General features: G+C 46.4%; 1 long non-coding RNA gene across 1 annotated transcript in view; it reads left to right on the forward strand.

The window, feature by feature from the left end:
* The window catches only part of LOC137570613 (uncharacterized), a 32,653-nt gene extending 19,382 nt beyond the window's left edge, over positions 1–13,271 (forward strand). Inside the window, exon 4 of the long non-coding RNA XR_011031111.1 lies at positions 13,148–13,271. This is a non-coding gene — a long non-coding RNA (uncharacterized lncRNA). The remainder of the gene's footprint in view (positions 1–13,147) is intronic.
* Positions 13,272–19,924: the final 6,653 nt, after the last annotated feature.

The following is a 19,924-nucleotide window of genomic DNA, read 5'->3' on the forward strand; positions in this document are numbered from 1 at the left end:
GTGAATACCGAGAAACGCGTTGTTTGTGGTGTACAATAAAACTCTAAAAAACCTCCTGACAACATAAGACTGTTCTTTATTCCATCAGCTATTATCCTGACACATCAGTGGGGAGCCTCCTCCCTCCCAGTACTAATGCACATAGTTTAAGGGCTCGTTCCCACTATCGCGAATCTGCATGCGTCCAACGCATGCAGATCCGCACATGTAATGCAAGTGGATGGGCCTGTTTCCACTGTAGCGTTGTTGAGGTGCGTTTTTTTCAGCGGTAAAAAAACGCACAAAAGAGCCAACGATTTCGCCTGCGTCGGGAATCCGTGCGAATCGCCGCTAATGTATTTAATAGTAAAAACGCATGCGTTTGTTACATGCGTTTTTACCCGCGATTTCGCGTGCGATTTCGCACCTTTTTTAATTTTATTTTGCCCTGGCAGTGTCATGGTTAATTTCGCATGGCACCCTGCCATGCGAAATCGCATGCGAAATCGCGGGTAAAAACGCATGCGGAAACGCATCCGCATGCGTTGTTACAAGCGTCGGAATGCGGCCGAAATCGCGTCGCAACAGTGGGAACGAGCCCTAAAGGGAACTAAGCAGCTCCTGGGTTCAAATAGCTGAAAGTGCTGCCATGTTTCAGGAGTTCAAAAGCCTGCTGCTTTTACAATGTCTTATCCAGGCTAGGTGTGAGATTCTTTAAGTGTGGCTAATGTTTTCCTTTTGAAGTACAATGGGGAAGACTCAGGGTTTGTTTGTGGTCAATTAAAGAGACACTGAAGCGGAAAAAAAATGATGATATTATGATTTGCATGTGTAGCACAGCTAAGAAATAAAACATTAAGATCAGATACATCAGTGTAATTGTTTCCAGTACAGGAAGAGTTGAGAAACTCCAGTTGTTATCTCTATGCAAAAAAGCTATTAAGCTCTCCGACTAAGTAAGTCGTGGAGAGGGCTGTTATCTGACTTTTATTATCTCAACTGTTCCTGAACTGTTTACTTTTCCTCTGGCAGAGGAGAGGTCATTACTTCACAGACTGCTCTGAAAGACTCATTTTGAATGCTGAGTGTTGTGTAATCTGCATATATTATAGAATGATGCAATGTTAGAAAAAACACTATATACCTGAAAATAAAAGTATGAGAATATTTTCTTTGCTGCTAATCTTCTAGTAATTATTCATAGTACACAACCAATTCACTATATCATATTTTTTTTCCGATTCAGTGTCTCTTTAAGTCTAATGAGGTGATTTCTTATCTGCATTCCATCATCTGTTGCTCTTCGTCCGCAGGCCTTTCACGGACGGAAGAAGTGCCTGTTTTAACCCTTAAATGTAAAAAGATGAGGTAAAATGAAAGGTGTTTTTAATAATAAACCACATTTTTAGAATGCATTTTTAATTTGCTATATAGCTGCCCTGGGTGTTAAAAATGATGCTCGGTTCACTTTAACTACATGTAAGTCAATGCAGTCACAATTTCAAGGACAACTGTAGTGAGAGGTATATGGAGGTTGCCATATTTAATTCCTTTTAAGCAATACCAGTTGCCTAGCTATGCTGCTGATCCTCTGCCTCTCAGGGCTCGTTCCCACTATCGCGAATCTGCATGCGTCCAACGCATGCAGATCCGCACATGTAATGCAAGTGGATGGGCCTGTTTCCACTGTAGCGTTGTTGAGGTGCGTTTTTTTCAGCGTGAAAAAAACGCACAAAAGAGCCAACGATTTCGCCTGCGTCGGGAATCCGTGCGAATCGCCGCTAATGTATTTAATAGTAAAAACGCATGCGTTTGTTACATGCGTTTTTACCCGCGATTTCGCGTGCGATTTCGCACCTTTTTCAATTTTATTTAGCCCTGGCAGTGTCATGGTTAATTTCGCATGGCACCCTGCCATGCGAAATCGCATGCGAAATCGCGGGTAAAAACGCATGCGGAAACTCATCCGCATGCGTTTTTACAAGCGTCGGAATGCGGCCGAAATCGCGTCGCAACAGTGGGAACGAGCCCTAATACTTTTAGCCATAGACCCTGGACAAGCATGCAGCAGATCAGGTGTTTCTGACATTATTGTCAGATCTGACAAGATTGGCTGCATGCTTGTTTCTGGTGTTATTCAAGCACTACTGCAGCCAAATAGACCAGCAGGGCTGCCAGACAACTGGTATTGCTTAAAGGAGTCATCAGGGAAAAATTAACAAATGAGCTTTAAGGGGCCCATACACTCAGCCGATTTTTGGCCGATCGATCGATCGATTGGTTGATTGCAAATCGATTTACCAATCAACCGATTTGCGGCCGATTTCGATCCATTTCAATCGATCTGGCAGGCTGGAAAATCTAGGGCAATCTGTTGAGATTGCTTATCATTTTGCACTGGCCCTAATGGAAATCTGATGGCAAAAAATGCCATCAGATCGATTTTCAATAGATTTCAAACTGAAATCTATTGGAAATCTGTTCCTAGTAAAAAATTATCGTAAGAGAACAGAGGCGCCAGCAGGATAAAAGGTAATACATTTTTTTTAATTTGCTGGGAGGCAGTGGTGGAATTACCTCCGGAAAGCAGACTCAAAATACCGTCTGAATTACGCGTTTCGCAGGCACAGCCCGCCCCACAGGGGCGTTGCTAGCCCTATTTTGGGGTGGCACGTGCCCTCAATCTGTCCTGGGGTGCCACGGATCTCCGCCCGGCCGCTCTGTCAGCGGCTCCCTCCAGCCGCCGCCGCCGCCGCGTCACTCAGACCTCAGGATCAGGCGGCGAGCCGGCGACCAATCGTGCGGGCGCTAGGACCCAGCGCCCGCACTGATATGCGGAAGTGACATCACTTCCGCATATCGAGCGGGTGTGTCCGGCGCCCGCTGGTACTGGTCGGGTCGCCGCTGATCCTGAGGTCTGCCAGGTGAGGGGGGAGCGGCGGCGGCTAGAGGGGGGGGGGGCCTCCCTGTCACTCACTCACTACCTAAAGGGCCTCCCTGTCACTCACTCACTACCTAAAGGGCCTCCCTGTCACTCACTCACTCCCTAAAGGGCCTCCCTGTCACTCACTTACTCCCTAAAGGGCCTCCCTGTCACTCACTCACTTCCTAAAGGGGCTCCCTGTCACTCACTCACTCCCTAAAGGGGCTCCCTGTCACTCACTCACTCCCTAAAGGGGCTCCCTGGCACTCACTCACTCCCTAAAGGGCCTCCCTGTCACTCACTCACTACCTAAAGGGCCTCCCTGTCACTCACTCACTCCCTAAAGGGCCTCCCTGTCACTCACTCACTTCCTAAAGGGGCTCCCTGTCACTCACTCACTCCCTAAAGGGGCTCCCTGTCACTCACTCACTCCCTAAAGGGGCTCCCTGTCACTCACTCACTCACTCCCTAAAGCGGCTCCCTGTCACTCACTCACTCCCTAAAGGGGCTCCCTGGCACTCACTCACTGCCTAAAGGGGCTCCCTGGCACTCACTCACTGCCTAAAGGGGCTCCCTGTCACTCACTCACTGCCTAAAGGGGCTCCCTGGCACTCACTCACTCCCTAAAGGGGCTCCCTGGCACTCACTCACTCCCTAAAGGGGCTCCCTGTCACTCACTCACTGCCTAAAGGGGCTCCCTGTCACTCTCTCACTGCTTAAAGGGGCTCCCTGTCACTCACTCACTGCCCAAAGGGGCTCCCTGGCACTCACTCACTCCCTAAAGGGGCTCCCTGGCACTTACTTACTCCCTAAAGGGGCTCCCTGTCACTCACTCACTCCCTAAAGGGGCTCCCTGTCACTCACTCCCTAAAGGGGCTCCCTGTCACTCACTCACTCCCTAAAGGGGCTCCCTGGCACTCACTCACTGCCTAAAGGGGCTCCCTGGCACTCACTCACTGCCTAAAGGGGCTCCCTGGCACTCACTCACTGCCTGAAGGGGCTCCCTGGCACTCACTCACTACCTAAAGGGCCTCCCTGTCACTCACTCACTGCCTGAAGGGGCTCCCTGGCACTCACTCATTGCCTAAAGGGGCTCCCTGGCACTCACTCACTCCCTAAAGGGGCTCACTGGCACTCACTCACTCCCTAAAGGGCCTCCCTGTCACTCACTCACTGCCTAAAGGGGATCCCTGGCACTCACTCACTGCCTAAAGGGGCTCCCTGGCACTCACTCACTGCCTGAAGGGGCTCCCTGGCACTCACTCACTACCTAAAGGGGCTCCCTGGCACTTACTCACTACCTAAAGGGGCTCCCTGTCACTCACTATCGGGGTCCCTGTCACTCACTACCTAACTGGAGGCGCCTGTCACTCACTAGCTAACCTGGGGGTCCCTGTCACTCACTAGCTAACCTGGGGGTCCCTGTCACTCACTTCCTAACTTGTGCCTCATGACTGCTGAATTTGTCTTGTTGGGAGCCTTATGATTTGTTGGGGGCCTCAAGATTGCTGAATTTGTCTTGTTGGGGGCCTCATGATTTGTTGGGGGCCTCATGATTGCTGAATTTGTCTTGTTGGGGGCCTCATGATTTGTTGGAGGCCTCATGATTGCTGAATTTGTCTTGTTGGGGGCTTCATGATTGCTGAATTTGTCTTGTTGGGGGTCACATGATTGCTAACTGCGAGACTATGGGAAAAGCTGAATCCTTATCATATGAGACAATAGCATTAAACCTACTTTTTTAGCTTTTTAAAACAGAAAATAAAACTGGGAGGTTCTAAAAAATTGAATACATTTTTCAGGAGTAGGATGGATGAAATTTGTTTATCTTCACACTTTATTTTCAACTTGGATTTTCCATAATGTTCATGTATGAGTTAAAACGTTTGTACAGTATTTAGTTTAAATTGCTGTTGCCACTTTGCGATAGATAAGTGACTTTTGGGTTGCAGTTTGGGCACTCGGCCTCCAAAAGGTTCGTCACCACTGTCTTAATCTAATGTCCCACCATTGCTAGGTTCATGTAAATTTGTCTCCACCCGTTACCACACCTATATTCTGGTCCATGGCCCACCCATTTTTCGGTGCGGCGCGATAAGCACGCCGCACAACGTGATCCTCATATTTTTGGCACGCTAGCTGCAGTGTGCTGAATTCTGCTGCCTACAGTATGTACAGTATACGCTGTTCTCTAGTGCCTGCACTGTGTGCTGATTTACCTCCAGTGTGTACAGTGTAAGGTGTTACTCTGTGCCTTTACTGATTGTAAACCAGCTATATTGTATGCTGATCCCTGCTACTTTCAGTATGTACAGTATTAGCTGTAAAGCCTGGTACACACATACAATTTTGATTAGCCAATTTTAGCGCTGTTCATAAAATTCATTGTCTGTTGGCCCACTTACTGCATGGGGGTGGTAAAATTGGGGGTCAGTGATTGACCAATCAAAATTGTATGTGCGTATACATCTTTGATCTATGCCTGTACTGATTGTAAATTATCTAAATAAAGGACAGGGGGCTCCATCCAATATTTCGATGGGCAGGCCCGTTATCTGTAGCTTACACCACTGCTAAGTTCATGTACATTTGGCCCCACCCATGGCCACGCCCACTCACCTCAGGGCCACGCCCATTTTTTGCATATACCTCCCCGCCTGATGCCCACAGGTGCCCCCGATCTCCAAGGACCCTAGAAACGCCCCTGCCGCCCCATCAGGCAATAAGATAGGGGAAAAACAGTAGCTCATCAGTAGCACGAATAGCGCCTCAGATCGATTTTCAATAGATTTCAAACTGAAATCTATTGGAAATCTGTTTCTAGTAAAAAATTTTCCTAGATCAGAATTCTATCTGATGATCTATCTGCTGCTAATCTAACGAGTTTATGGCCACCTTTACTCACCTCAGGCTTTCTCCAGCCCCTTACAGCCGGCTGTCCTACACTGTCACCTCCGCTCCCCGCCGCCGTCCTGGTCTCCGCACAGGGTATTCAGGCCGACCCCGAGGTCGACCTTACTATGGCTGCGCAAAGCACCGTTGTCAATCATGGTCACGTTGCCAGCGGCGTAGTGCACAGGTGCCGCGGGCAACGTGACCATAATTGACAGCGGCGTTTCGCGCAGCAACAGTAAGGACGACCTCGGGGTCGGCCTGAATACCGTGCGCGGAGACCGGGACAGCAGCGGGGAGCGGAGGTGACAGCGTGGGACAGTCGGCTGCAAGGGGCTGGAGAAAGCCCCAGGCAGGGCCGGCCTTTGACCTGAGCGACCGGTGCGATCGCTCAGGGCGCCGGCTTCCAGGGGACGCTCCTGCCGCCTGGCCGCATGTGTTTTTAATACGGAAGCTGCGGCCCCGGCTGGGTCTGTCTCGCTCCGCCCCGCCCCCTGGTGCCGCTGCTGCTGAGGGTGATGGGGCATGGGGGGCAAACATGCCCGTGCGGCCACCGTGATGGAGGGGGGAGCCGCAGCCGGGGGAGGGAAGCCCGACCTCTCCCTCACTTCCTCTCTGGGCCACTCTCTGTGCTCCCCCTTCAGACTGCAGCAGAGAGAACAACTCACCTCCCTGGTTCCGATCGCCGGAGCCTCTCACTTGTCGCTGGTCTCCTCTTCTACTGTACATAGTTACTGATACACACTAAACTTCCTGTTAACCTGCTGAGCGGTCTGGACGAGCTCAGCTCGTCCAACACCGCCGGAGGCTGCCGCTCAGGCCCTGCTGGGCCGATTTTAATGAAATAAAAAGCAGCACACGCAGCCGGCACTTTGCCAGCCGCGTGTGCTGCCTGATCGCCGCTGCAGCGCGGCGATCCGCCGCGTGCAGCGGCGAAAGAGGGTCCCCCCCAGCCGCCCGAGCCCAGCGTAGCCGGAACAAACAGTTCCGGCCAGCGCTAAGGGCTGGATCGGAGGCGGCTGACGTCAGGACGTCGGCTGACGTCCATGACGTCACTCCGCTCGTCGCCATGGCGACGAGGTAAGCGAAACACGTAAGGCCGCTTATTGCGGCCTTCCGTGTTACTTCTGGCCGCCAGAGGCGATCGGAAGAACGCCTCCGGAGCGCCCTCTAGTGGGCTTTCATGCAGCCAACTTTCAGTTGGCTGCATGGAATAGTTTTTTTTTTATTTAAAAAAAACCCTCCCGCAGCCACCCTGGCGATTTTATCAGAACGCCAGGGTGGTTAAGCAGGAAGTTTAGTGTGTATCAGTGACTATGTATAAGAGGAGACCAGCGGCAACTGCAAGTGAGAGGCGCCGGCGATCGGAACCAGGGAGGTGAGCTGTTCTCTCTGCTGCAGTCTGATGGGGGAGCACGGAGGGTGGCCCGGAGAGGAAGGGAGGGAGAGGTCGGGCTGCCCTCCCCCGGCTGCGGCTCCCTCCTCCATCACAGGGGGCACCTATCTAACCTATACTGGGGCAGCTACCTATCTAACCCATCCTGGGGGGCACCTACCTATCTAACCTATCCTGGGGGGCACCTATCTATCTAATCTATACTGGGGGCAGCTACCTATCTAGCCAATACTGGGGGCACCTACCTATCTAACCTGTACTGGGGGGCAGCTACCTATCTAATCTATACTGGGGGCACCTACCTATCTAACCTATACTGGGGAGGCAGTTACCTATCTAATCTATACTAGGGGCACCTACCTATCTAACCTATACTGGGGGGCACCTACCTATCTAATCTATACTGGGGGCAGCTACCTATCTAGCCAATACTGGGGGCACCTACCTATCTAACCTATACTGGGGGGCAGCTATCTATCTAATCTATACTGGGGGCACCTACCTATCTAACCTACGCTGGGGGAAGCTACCTATCTAACCTATACTGGGAGCAGTTACCTATCTAACCTATACTGGGGGCAGCTACCTATCTAACCTATACTGGTGGCAGCTACCTATCTAACCTATACTGGGGGCAGCTACCTATCTAACCTGTATTGGGGGCAGCTACCTATCTAAAGTATACTGGGGGCAGCTACCTATCTAAAGTATACTGGGGGCAGCTACCTATCTAACCTATACTGGGGGCAGCTACCTATCTAATCTATACTGGGTGCAGCTACCTATCTAATCTATACGGGGGGCAGCTACCTATCTAATCTATACGGGGGGCAGCTACCTATCTAATCTATACTGGGGGCAGCTACCTATCTAACCTATACTGGGGGGACCTACCTATCTAATCTATACTGGGGGCAGCTACCTATCTAATCTATACTGGGGGCAGCTACCTATCTAATCTATACTGGGGCAGCTACCTATCTAATCTATACTGGGGGCAGCTACCTATCTAATCTATACTGGGGGCAGCTACCTATCTAATCTATACTGGGGGCAGCTACCTATCTAACCTATACTGGGGGCAGCTACCTATCTAACCTATACTGGGGGCACCTACCTATCTATCCTATACTGGGGGCAGCTACCTATCTAATCTATACTGGGGGCAGCTACCTATCTAACCTATACTGGGGGCACCTACCTATCTAACCTATACTGGGGGCAGCTACCTATCTAATCTATACTGGGGGCAGCTACCTATCTAATCTATACTGGGGGCATCTACTTATCTAATCTATACTGGGGGCAGTTTCCTATCTAATCTATACTGGGGCAGCTACCTATCTAACCTATATTGCAGGTACCTACCTATCTAACCTATACACTGGGGGCAGCTACCTATCTAATCTATAGCTGGGACAAATGCCTATCTAACCTATACTGGGGCAAGTATACTGGCTACCTATACTGGGGACACCTACATGGCTAACCTATACTGGGGGGGATCTATAGCCGGCTACCTTTACTGGGTCACCTATGCCTGGCTACCTATACTGGGGGGGACTTATAGCTATATGTCAGGAATCAGTATGGACGGAGGCACACTGAGCCTCAGGCTGCTGCAGAGAAGCGCGCAGCATGTGTGTCACTCAGCCCTGTGACAATGTCCTGACTCCTGAGTGACGACGAGTCCTTCTCCTCTCCTGCTCCCTGAATCCTGGCACCTACACTGGCACTAAATCTGCAGACTGCTCTGCAGACAGTAAGAAGAGAAGACTGACCAGCAAAAAGTAAGTCTCCCCAACCTCCCTACGCTAAAGGGGGAATATGCTTATGCTGCTAGATACACTAATGGGGGGGGGGATCTGCTGCCTAAATACACTAAAAGCATACTCCCCAACCGCCCCGATTTCGTCGGGATTCTCCCGCTATAGGAGGCTTGATCCCCCCTCCCGCGATAGCCTGCCTGTGTCCCGGGCTGAGGGAAGTCAGGATGGAGAGCGGCAGAGCGATTATAGAGAGCAGAGCAGTCACCGCGGGACTTCCTACACAGAGCAAAGATGACGTCGATTACAAAGCCCGGGTGATTGCTCTGCTCTGCTCTCCTCTTTACAAAGGTGGTTCCTGCTTCACCACAAATCTCCTGTCCTCCTCATTGTCTTATCCTAACTTCTGTGACATGCGGGGGTCCTCTGCCTGGCTGTCACATTCCAGCAGCCGTGCCCTCTGACCTGCCTCCCCCCTCTCTGCACAATCTCCGGAGGAGGGGATGGACGCTGGCTGCAGAGACCTTCTGGAAGTTAAGGTACCAGCAGAAGCTGGGTACAGGCTCATGTTACAGAGGACTGCTACAGTGCTCCCAACTGTCCCTCTTTTGGAGGGACAGTCCCTCTTTGGGAACCTGTCCCTTTGTCCTCCTCATTTGTCCCTCTTTCAGGAATTTGTCCCTCTTTCTATGTAATATATATTTCTCTACTAAAAAATGTGTTTGTCTCTAAACTTTATTTCCATCCTTTAAATGAATATACAATTAATTTTAAAATGTTAATATGAAGGGAAATGAACCAGGATAGAAAGGACCAGTGTGGTTTGAATTACAAAACAACATATTTTTCTTATGACATCTTTATGGTATCCCTGACTACGGGTGTGACGGGGGCGTGATCAGGGGCGTGGCTTAAGTGTCCCTCTTTCTCATCTCAAAAAGTTGGGAGGTATGACTAAAAGAGGATCTGCGACTGCAAGACTAGTAGCCTAAGCCTATATACACTAAAGGGGGGGGGGGGGATCTGGCGAATCCCCCCTTAGTGTATATAGGCTACTAGTCTTGTATATGTAGGCAGATCCCCCTTTAGTGTATATAGGCTTAGGCTACTAGTCTTGCAGACGCAGATCCCCTTTTAGTGTATTTAGGCAACAGATCCCCCCCCCCCATTAGTGTATGTGTGTGGTGTGCTCACCCATGAAGAGGATGAATTGGGGGGGGGGGGGCACCAAAATCTGGTTATGCTCAGGGCGCTGTAAAACCTAAGGCCGGCCCTGGCCCCAGGTGAGTAAAGCTCATTTGTTAATTTTTCCCTGATGACTCCTTTAAGGGTAGGTGCACACATAACATAACATGAAAGGGTGTGTTTTATGTCATGTGCATTTTTTGTGTGCTTTTTTACTTTGTTTTTGGTGCATTTTTATTAGCGTTTTTTTTTTACCGCAGATGGGTTTTTCAAGCGTTTTGTGTGCGTTTTAATGCGCTTGCGTTTTGCATATTCAAAACGCATATGCATTTTGTATGTGTTTTTCATGCGTTTTCCAATTGTGTTTTATGCAAATAACTAGGAAGACAACTGGGAATAACTAGGAAGATAACAGGAAGCGGAAATACATCACAAAACACTTATTAAAAAATGCATCTGAAAACGCATGTAAAACGCATACCATTGCATTTCCACTGACTTTAATTATGTGTGTTTTTGATGCGTTTTTGAACATTATGCAACAAAACCAGCGTTTTTAAAAACGCACGCATACAAAACGCATACGGCGTTTTTTCATGCGGCCCATAGACTTCCATTAGCGGCAAAAACGCTGCGTTTTCTGAAATGCTAGCGTTTCTGCTAAGCGTGAAGCCTGAAAGGAAATAAATATGGCAGCCCTTTATATACCACTCACTACAGTTGTCCTTTAAAGTGAACCCGACGTGAAAATAAACTGATGAGATAAATTGTATCTATCCACCTACTCCTAAAAATGACTTTTGTAGATATCCCATTGTTTTATTTTATAGTTAACCAGTTTGGCCTATCTGGACGAGCTTCCTCGTCTAGATAGGCACTGCTGCTGCCGCCGCCTCGTGCGCGCGATCGGGCTCGCCCCCGCGCACGCTCCCGCTGCCCGCCGCTAGCCCCCCGATCAGTGAATGGGAATATAATTCCCATTCACCGATCTATCTTCCCCACAGAAATACCGACGCTTTCTCTCCAGAGAGCGCGGTAATACTGCCCCCAGGAAACATTTCCCCTGCTTTTAAGTTCCTAGATGCTAAATCGTTCGCATCTAGGACTTTTTTCACTGTGGCCATCTTGTGGCCGAATAGTAAACTGCACCACAATTCATTTTTAATTAAAAAAAATATATATTTTACATTTAAAATTAACAGTTTCCCTCCCACACCAAAAATTACCCACATACACTTTTTTTATTAAAAATAAAAATAAAAAATACAATTAAAAAAAAAAAAATACAACATAAATAGTTACCCAAGGGTCTGAACTTTTTAAATATGCATGTCAAGAGAATATGTTATTATATTATTTAAAATTATAAGCTTATAAATAGTGATGGACGCAAATTGAAAAAATGCACCTTTATTTCTAAATGAAATATCGGCACCATAAATTGTGATAGGGACATCGTTTAAATGGTGTAATAAGCGGGACAGATGGGCAAATAAAATACATGAGTTTTAATTACGCTAGCGTATATTAATTTCAAACTATAATGGCCAAAAACTGAGAAATAATGAATTTTTTTCATTTCTTTCTTAATCTTCCTGTTAAAATAGATTTAGAAAAAAATAGTTCTTAGCAAAATGTAGCACCCAAAGAAAGCCTAATTAGTGGCGGAAAAAACAAGATATAGATCAATTCATTGTGATAAGTAGCAATAAAGTTATAGGCGAATGAATGGGAGGTGAACGTTGCTCGGATGCATGAGATTTTCGGACTGCGGTGCTGAAGCGGTTAAACATTATACAAAGTGGATTTAATGTTTTATTGTCTCTGCTCATTGCCAATCTAAGTGTCACAGAGCTCAAATAGATGGACTGTTGACCTTTTTTAATCAATCCCCTGCTCTCAGAAGTTTTTCTTTGCAGCATAAAGTTTTACGTCTGTATTTCCTTATCAGTGAGGGTTTTGCTATAATCTGAGAAGGGTCCAACAAGACAGAAACTTTCACTTGCACGTCTGAAGGTTAACTCTTTTAGGCACAAAAAGAAAACCGAAATACAGCCTAGTTATTTGTGTGCTTGGCACTGTACAGACATATGTTTGTCTCATCATGTCACCTCGGGTACACTTTAAAATTAACCACCTTCTGACCACCTATTATTATTATTATTATTATTTATTTCTATAGTGCCAACATCTTCTGTAGCGCTGTACATAGTACAAACAAATAATGGGGAACAAATATACATAAGAAATACAAGAAACTGTACAGTCATGAGTCTGACATTGAATAGTAGAAATACAAATACATACATAGATGATGTGTAGTTGGTACATGTGCATATGTTAAAATTACAGCAGTATGAGAAACACTAGGAGGAGGTCCCTGCCCTTGCGAGTTTACAATCTAGAGGATTACACTCCTGAGCCTAACACAGGAGTGCAGCGGGAGAGTGTCTCTCTCGTTCCTCTGCGACGTACATGTGTGTCATCTCGCGAGGGGCGCGTGCTATCACTGTAAAAAGAGAGCCCCAGCGATCAGCCCGTCAGCAGGTTGCATTTTTCAGTAAATTTAATTTAAATGTTTATATAGCGCTGCCATTATACCCAGCGCTGTACAGAGGATTGCCTCGTCACTTAACTATACCTCTGATGGGCTCACAATCGAATTCCTATCATAGGCATATGTCTATGTAAATGTAGTGTAGTGTATGTATTGTAGTGTAGGGCCAATTTAGGGGGGAGATAAAAAAATGCTGAATTTTGGCTCTTATTTTTTTAATAAAAAAAAACTACAATTAGCAGCAATCAAATACCACCAAAAGAAAGCTCTATTTGTGAGAAAAAGGGGTGTAAAATTAATTTGGATGCTAAGTTGTATGACTGAGCAAAAACCATTAAAGTTGTGAAGTGGCGAATGGTAAAAAATGGCCTAGTCACTAGGGGGGTATAAACCTCTGGTCCTCAAGTGGTTAAAGTATAAAAATGACTTTTCACTTTTCTCTTTTTCAGATTCAGAACAGCCTGTCAAAATCCTTTAAAATCGCATGAAAGGATAAATAATTTCCGAGGTCAAAATAAAATCAGGATGTTGTCCAGCTAATCATTGTTTTTGTTCTTCTACTGTAAATAATTGTACATACCAGTTTTAAACTTTATTTGTACAGAATGTTTTTACTTATCATTAAATTATACATTTTATTTAAATATATTTTGTTTAATTTTTGAGTTAAATATTATTATTAATCAACTCAAGGTGTTTATAGAGTGTTTGGGAAGTACAATGGGTACTTTTTACATACATTTCTGCTAAATGAAATCTGTTGGGCCAGGAGAAGGTGACAGAGTAAACATTGCATCAACTGTAGCAGAGCCCTGTAATATCCGACATTTCATTACCATTTTTTTTTACAATATTTTTACGTCAATTTTTGACGTTATTTGCAGCAGGCACTATAGCATAGGCCTGGAGAAGACGGCAGACTAAATAAATTTCCTCCACTGTAGGAGAGGCCTGACATATCTGGAATTCTATTACCAAATTTTTATGACATTATTTTTACGTCAGTTTTTGACTTTAGTTACAGCAGGCACTATAGCATGGGTCTGGAGAAGGCGGCAGGCATCAGAGTAAAATTCTTAGTTGCATCCACTGCAGAAGAGGGACAAAAAATGTGTCATTTTCCAGCATAAACATTAGAATAAGAAATAGCAGCCACTCAAGAATTCTGTTCCTGGTGGGGGCCATGTCTTTTGCCCACAGTTAAGGCTAACTCGGTGATGTCATTTCTGCCCTTTACTTTTTTTCTTGTCTCCTCCAATTGCTGAGTCACCTCAGCCTTGCTTGTAAACACAAGTGAGTAGGGATTAGGTTTCAGATAAGAAGCTGGCAGGGAAATAAAGGGAAGAGGAGGAATAGATTGTAGATAAAAAGAACCCCCAGCATGCAATTCTTTGGCACGACTACTAAAGGGCCAGTGTTCCTTAAGTATGTGATAACTCCAAATCATAACAGCAGAAAAAGTTTTGAAAGTTTTGAATGCAGGATTAGCATCTTTATCACTTACTACACTCAGACCAGTTGCTGTTGAAATTGGATTTTTATGGTGACGATACCACTTTAACCAGTACACTATCCAGCCACAACTAATAATTTTTTTTGTTTGGGTATAGTCAAAGTACGACCAACTTACATACTGGGTGCCATGCTGCTAATGGAGGAGGATAGCAAAGAAATGAACAGCGCTACTTAAAAACAGATGAGTGCTTACCTGCAAAAAAAAGTGCACACCCCACTCATGGGATTCAAATACACAATGAGCATACACATGACCTGTCTGCCACTTGGAGGATGTTAGTTTCACTAACAATTTGCAATTTGTTAGGTACTTGTCCCTTTTTCTGCGCAATGGAGGAGGATAGCTGTGCCTTTGGCCAAGACGGACATGAGTCCTAGAGAAACTGGCACGCACCATGGTAATAATATCATTTTTTTAAAGCCAATCGTAGTAGGATTGTAACGATTGGTGTCAGCAATAACAAAGTTCTGATTATTTGGTGATCTGCAGTATCACCAATAATGCAGATACTATATCTGATTATGTGATGATCTGCAGAATCACCAATGATACAAATATAGCAACACAAGAATATCGAGACCTTAGTCACACTTTATTGTAAGTGAGTGTAGTGATTGGTGCATACAGTATATACCGTACTGACAGATTTGACTATACCTCACCAGAGGAGCTGGTGGGCACTGTCAATACAGCGAACACCTCACCAGTGACAAGGGCTCACTGGGGAGTAGCGAGGTCAGACTAATCAAGTCGGTAACAGACAGGCAGATACAGTACAAAATCGGAAAGGCAGAGAAGAAACGGTTAACAGGCAGAGTTTGGCAGCAATATCAGATGGGCTAAAGTACAGAATCACTAGAGCAGAGAGAGGAACGATATTCAGGCAGAGTCGGTAACTAGATCAGATGGGCAAAGGTACAGAATCACTAGAGAGTAAGAATAGTCAGAAACGAACCAGAGTCATAAACAGATAATAACAATAAATGCACAAATCCTAGAGCTGTGTGAAATCCCCGGTTTCCTCCCAGATCAAAGCATACAGGATCTAACTAAGGTCTGAGCGCTAACACGTAGTGATCGCAACAGCAGACAAAGATCCACTGAATCCTCCGGGCTTAAGAGCCCGAGGAGACCTCGAAACACGCCCCCCTGCGCCCGGCCAATCAGCGGCGGTGGGCGCATGGCGTGACATCAGCCGTCCCGCAGGTCAGCTGAGCCGCCTCTTCGCCGCATAAAGGTTGTGGCGGTGCGCGCGCGCACGCGTCAACACAACCCTATGGGCAACTGACAAACCCGTCCTCGCCGTGCTAGACGCCCGAGGCACGGGTAACTGATCAGGCAGGGGAATGGAAGTGGCGACGGTGGCAGCGCTGTTCCCCGCAGCTGCCCCGTCCATATTTGTTACAAGGATCAAATTACATGCTGGGTGGCGTGCTGATGGTGGTGCAGGATACCTGTGGCTATGGCAGTCATTAGGCCTGGAGTAACTGACATGCGGCAGGGTAATAAAATTCCACAATCGTATTACACGTCGGTGCTGTAACCCACTGAGATCCACGCCTAATTCATTTTTGTAAATGTTACATAATCAACACCGCTGTGTGCTAGGTGACTTTGCTTGTCTGTCACAATTACTCCAGCTGCACTGAACATCTATTCAGATAGGACACCCGACAAGGGGCAAGACAAAAGCTCCATAGTGAAATGTGACAGCTCTAACCACAGGTCAAGCCTGCACACCCAGAGGTTCAGCGGTTCCTCACTCCTCAGAGCGTCCTTGATGATCTTTAATCTGGCATGCTCCAGAAAAAAGATAAACAGCATGATGTCGCTAATGCTGCCTCCACTGCGACTGACCAGATTGTGGTCTCCTCAAATAGCTGCATCATCCTACATGTGTCACGTATGAGCACCCATCGTCTCAGGTAAACATACCACATCTCCCTAGAGACTGTACTACTAGCAAATGCACAGAGATATTCATTCACTGTATGTTGCTGCTGGTACAGCTGATCCGACATAAGCAATGTTGAATTCCATCTGGTGGGGCTGTCGCAAATGAGACATCTCACAGAATTTTGTATTGCAGCTAAATCTCAGCAAGGCGAGCCATAGCCATGTAGGATCATCAGAAATGGGCAGCCACGCTCCTGGCCTGCTTCAAGACTTACTGGAATCCAGGGAACCTCTCCACAGAACGTCGCTCACTGAGATTTAAGACGTGAGGCAGTTTGCCATTTTTCAATGCAGCCAACAGATTGGTACCATTGTCACACACAACTTCACCAACATTGAGGTTGTGTGAGGTCAGCCACTCATTGGCCTGTGTCTGCAGAGCGGCGAGCAGTGCAGGTCCGGTGTGCCTTTTTGCCTCCAGGCACAACATCCACAACACAGCATGACACTGTCATACCTGCACAGTGGAACTGACACTGGGGAGCGAGCCGGTCCCGGTCTTAAAGGGACACAGGAACAAGCACTGGTTAACTCATAAAGGCAAGTCAGCACATCTGCACTATATACTGTACATATTTTTTGTATAGTGCACCCCCTTTTTATGTTTTCTGTCTCATGTCAGTGTACAACAGCATTAGTCTCTGTGAACATTGTGGAGGAGGCAGACCAAGGAGGAGGCAGCTGGTCCTGCACTTGGTATATTTACCACCTGGCCCTTAGTGACTCTGTTTATACCCCCCGTTCTGTTCACATGAGTGATATGGATACAGGTCACAAAATTTGAAGTTAGGGGTGACTTTATGTTGCCAATTTAAATGTCCATAACTTTGAGACACATCTGTGCAATACTACCCAGTTGGAGGGCAGGCTGCACCCCATCCTAGCTAAACTAACAGGTGGGTGTGAAGGGACGAGCAAGGAACCCTTTACAACCTATGTATTGTGTATTCAAGATTGAGGCCAAGACCACTGGCATCTAAAAAATTGTTTTAGCAAATTTATTGTCATTGTATTTTATAAATTGATTTCGATCTGCATAAGAGACATACCCAGGTACACTTAGGGCATAGTCCTGTGGACTAAGTGTGGCATTAATTAAGACAGACAAAAAGGATACATAAGCTCCAGCAAGATTGGTAAAACCGGTATTCTTTTATTGGAAACTTCACTCAAAAGGACAATACAGCCACATGATTAACTGACGTTTGTCAGGCTCAGAATCTCTCCTTAGTCATAGTTGAAGTTATAGTTTATTCCCTTGTACCAATATATGCAGATAGTGTGGTATCTTATGACCTAACCTATAAAAGAACATTTTTTTTGTGGCCATCAGAGAAAGCGTCCATATGGAGTTTTTTTCAAAATATCCAAAGGTAGATTTTGCCCATTACAGTGAGTGGTGTGGGTTATCATTGTAATTTAGATCCCAATTCTCATTCACTGGATACAACTTTAACAATCGGAGCATATTTTGCTGGTATGGAATACTTTAGACAATCAATACATTTATTTAGAGGCTTGGATTTACAGTATAGTTGCCCTATAGGGTGGAGGTGAGCAATCAACCCATTGTATATGAACAAGAAGGTGCATCAGGAAAATTCTGGGAAGTAACAATTTGTTCAGCTTTTCAGCGCCTAGCAAGTGAAAAAGTACTTAAAGGACTTACGAGGTGACATGTGACATGATGAGATAGACATGTGTATGTACAGTGCCTAGCACACAAATAACTAGGCTGTGTTCCTTTTTTTCTTTCTCTGCCTGAAAAAGTTAAACATCAGGTATGCAAGTATCAATTTCTGTCTGGGTCGGGACCGGGTCGGACTGGGTCAGACTATAGCATAACCCTCACTGATGAGTAATTACAGCCATAAAACATGTTTCTGTCAGTAAATGGCTTTTAAGAGCAGAAAAGAGATAAAAAGGGTCAATAATTCATAGATTTGAGCTCTGGCATACTCAATGAAGGTGTCATTGAGCAGAGATAATGAAACAGTAAAAACTTAAAAACTAGATTTAAATATAAAATAAAACTGTGGGATATCTAAAAAAGTCATTTTTAGGAGAAGTAGGATAGATATAATTGTTTTTCTCAGAACTTTATTTTCACCTCGTAAGTCCTTTAAAAAGTAAATAAAGATGCATAATTGTAATATTCAATTTGCAATCCTAGTTCCCTTTTATTTCTTTAATGCATACAATAGTATATTTTTATAAATGAGCAATGGACAAGGTTTTGTGCATTGCATGTCTGTACTTTTTGCAATAAATACATTAATATTAAATGCTTGACTCCTATAGTCCCATTTCCTGTTGAAATTGCAGTGCAAATGTACTGGAGAGAGTTGTCCATAATCCTACACCCTTTACAGCATTACCCATAGTCAGGGAGAGGGCACCAGCCAGCCCAGTAGTTCCCTGTCAATTCAGATGACCTAACGCAGGTCAAATACTCCCTCTGCTAATAAGAGATTAATATTTGTAGCTAACTGCTCTAGATGCAATGCTGGCCATAAGCAGAGGGTTCCCTCTACTAGCTATCTTATTTTATTGTCTCTTCCCCATTCAGGTACACTTTAACCAGGGCCGGCCGTAGGTTTCTCTGCACCCTGAGCGAAAACGGATTTTGGTGCCCCCCCATCCTCTTTGCGCGCGTACACACATACGCACGCACACACACACAGGCCCAAATATAGCACCAACAATTTGCAACGCTCGTTATAGCTGTGGTGCGTCCCTCCCCAAAAGATGCCCTCAGACTCAGTATAGGTAGGTAGGTAGCCAGGTATAGGTGCCCTCAGTATAGGATCTCATGTGTAGGTGCCCTCAGTGTAGGTAGCCAAGCATAGGTAGTATAGTTGCCACAGTAAAGGTAGCTAGTATGGTTGCCCCCAGTGTAAGTAGCATAGTTGTCCCCATATAGGTAGCATAGTTGGCCCCAGTGTAGGTAGTATAGTTGCCCCATATAGGTAGCATAGCTGCCCCCACTGTAGCTAGTACAGTTGCCCCCAGTGTAGTAACATAGTTGCCCCCAGTGTAGGTAGTATGCCCCCAGTGTAGTAGCATAGCGGCCCCAGTGTAGGTAGTATGCCCTCAGTGTAGGTAGTATGCCCCCAGTGTAGTAGCATAGCTGCACCCAGTGTAGGTAGTATGCCCCTAGTGTAGGTAGTATTCCCCCAGTGTAGGTAGTATGCCCCAGTATGCCCCCAGTGTAGGTAGCATGCCCCAGTATGACCCCAGTGTAGGTAGTATGCCCCCAGTGTAGGTAGTATGCCCCCAGTATGCCCCCAATGTAGGTAGTATGCCCCCAGTATAGGTAGTATGTCCCCAGTATGCCCCCAGTGTAGGTAGTATGCCCCCAGTGTAGGTAGTATGCCCCCAGTATGCACCCAGTGTAGGTAGTATGCCCCCAGTATAGGTAGTATGTGCCCAGTATGCCCCCAGTGTAGGTAGTATGCCCCCAGTGTAGGTAGTACACCCCCAGTGTAGGTAGTATGCCCCCAGCGTAGGTAGTATGCCCCCAGTATGCCCCCAGTGTAGGTAGTATGCCCCAGTATGCCCCCAGTGTAGGTAGTTTGCCCCCAGTATGCCCCCAGTGTAGGTAGTATGCCCCCAGTATGTATGCCCCCAGTGTAGGTAGTTTGCCCCAGTATGCCCCCAGTGTAGGTAGTATGCCCCCAGCGTAGGTAGTATGCCCCCAGTATGCCCCCAGTGTAGGTAGTTTGCCCCAGTATGCCCCCAGGCAATTCTCCTC

This window comes from Hyperolius riggenbachi, chromosome 4 (assembly GCF_040937935.1).
Source record: "Hyperolius riggenbachi isolate aHypRig1 chromosome 4, aHypRig1.pri, whole genome shotgun sequence".
NCBI lineage: Eukaryota > Metazoa > Chordata > Amphibia > Anura > Hyperoliidae > Hyperolius > Hyperolius riggenbachi.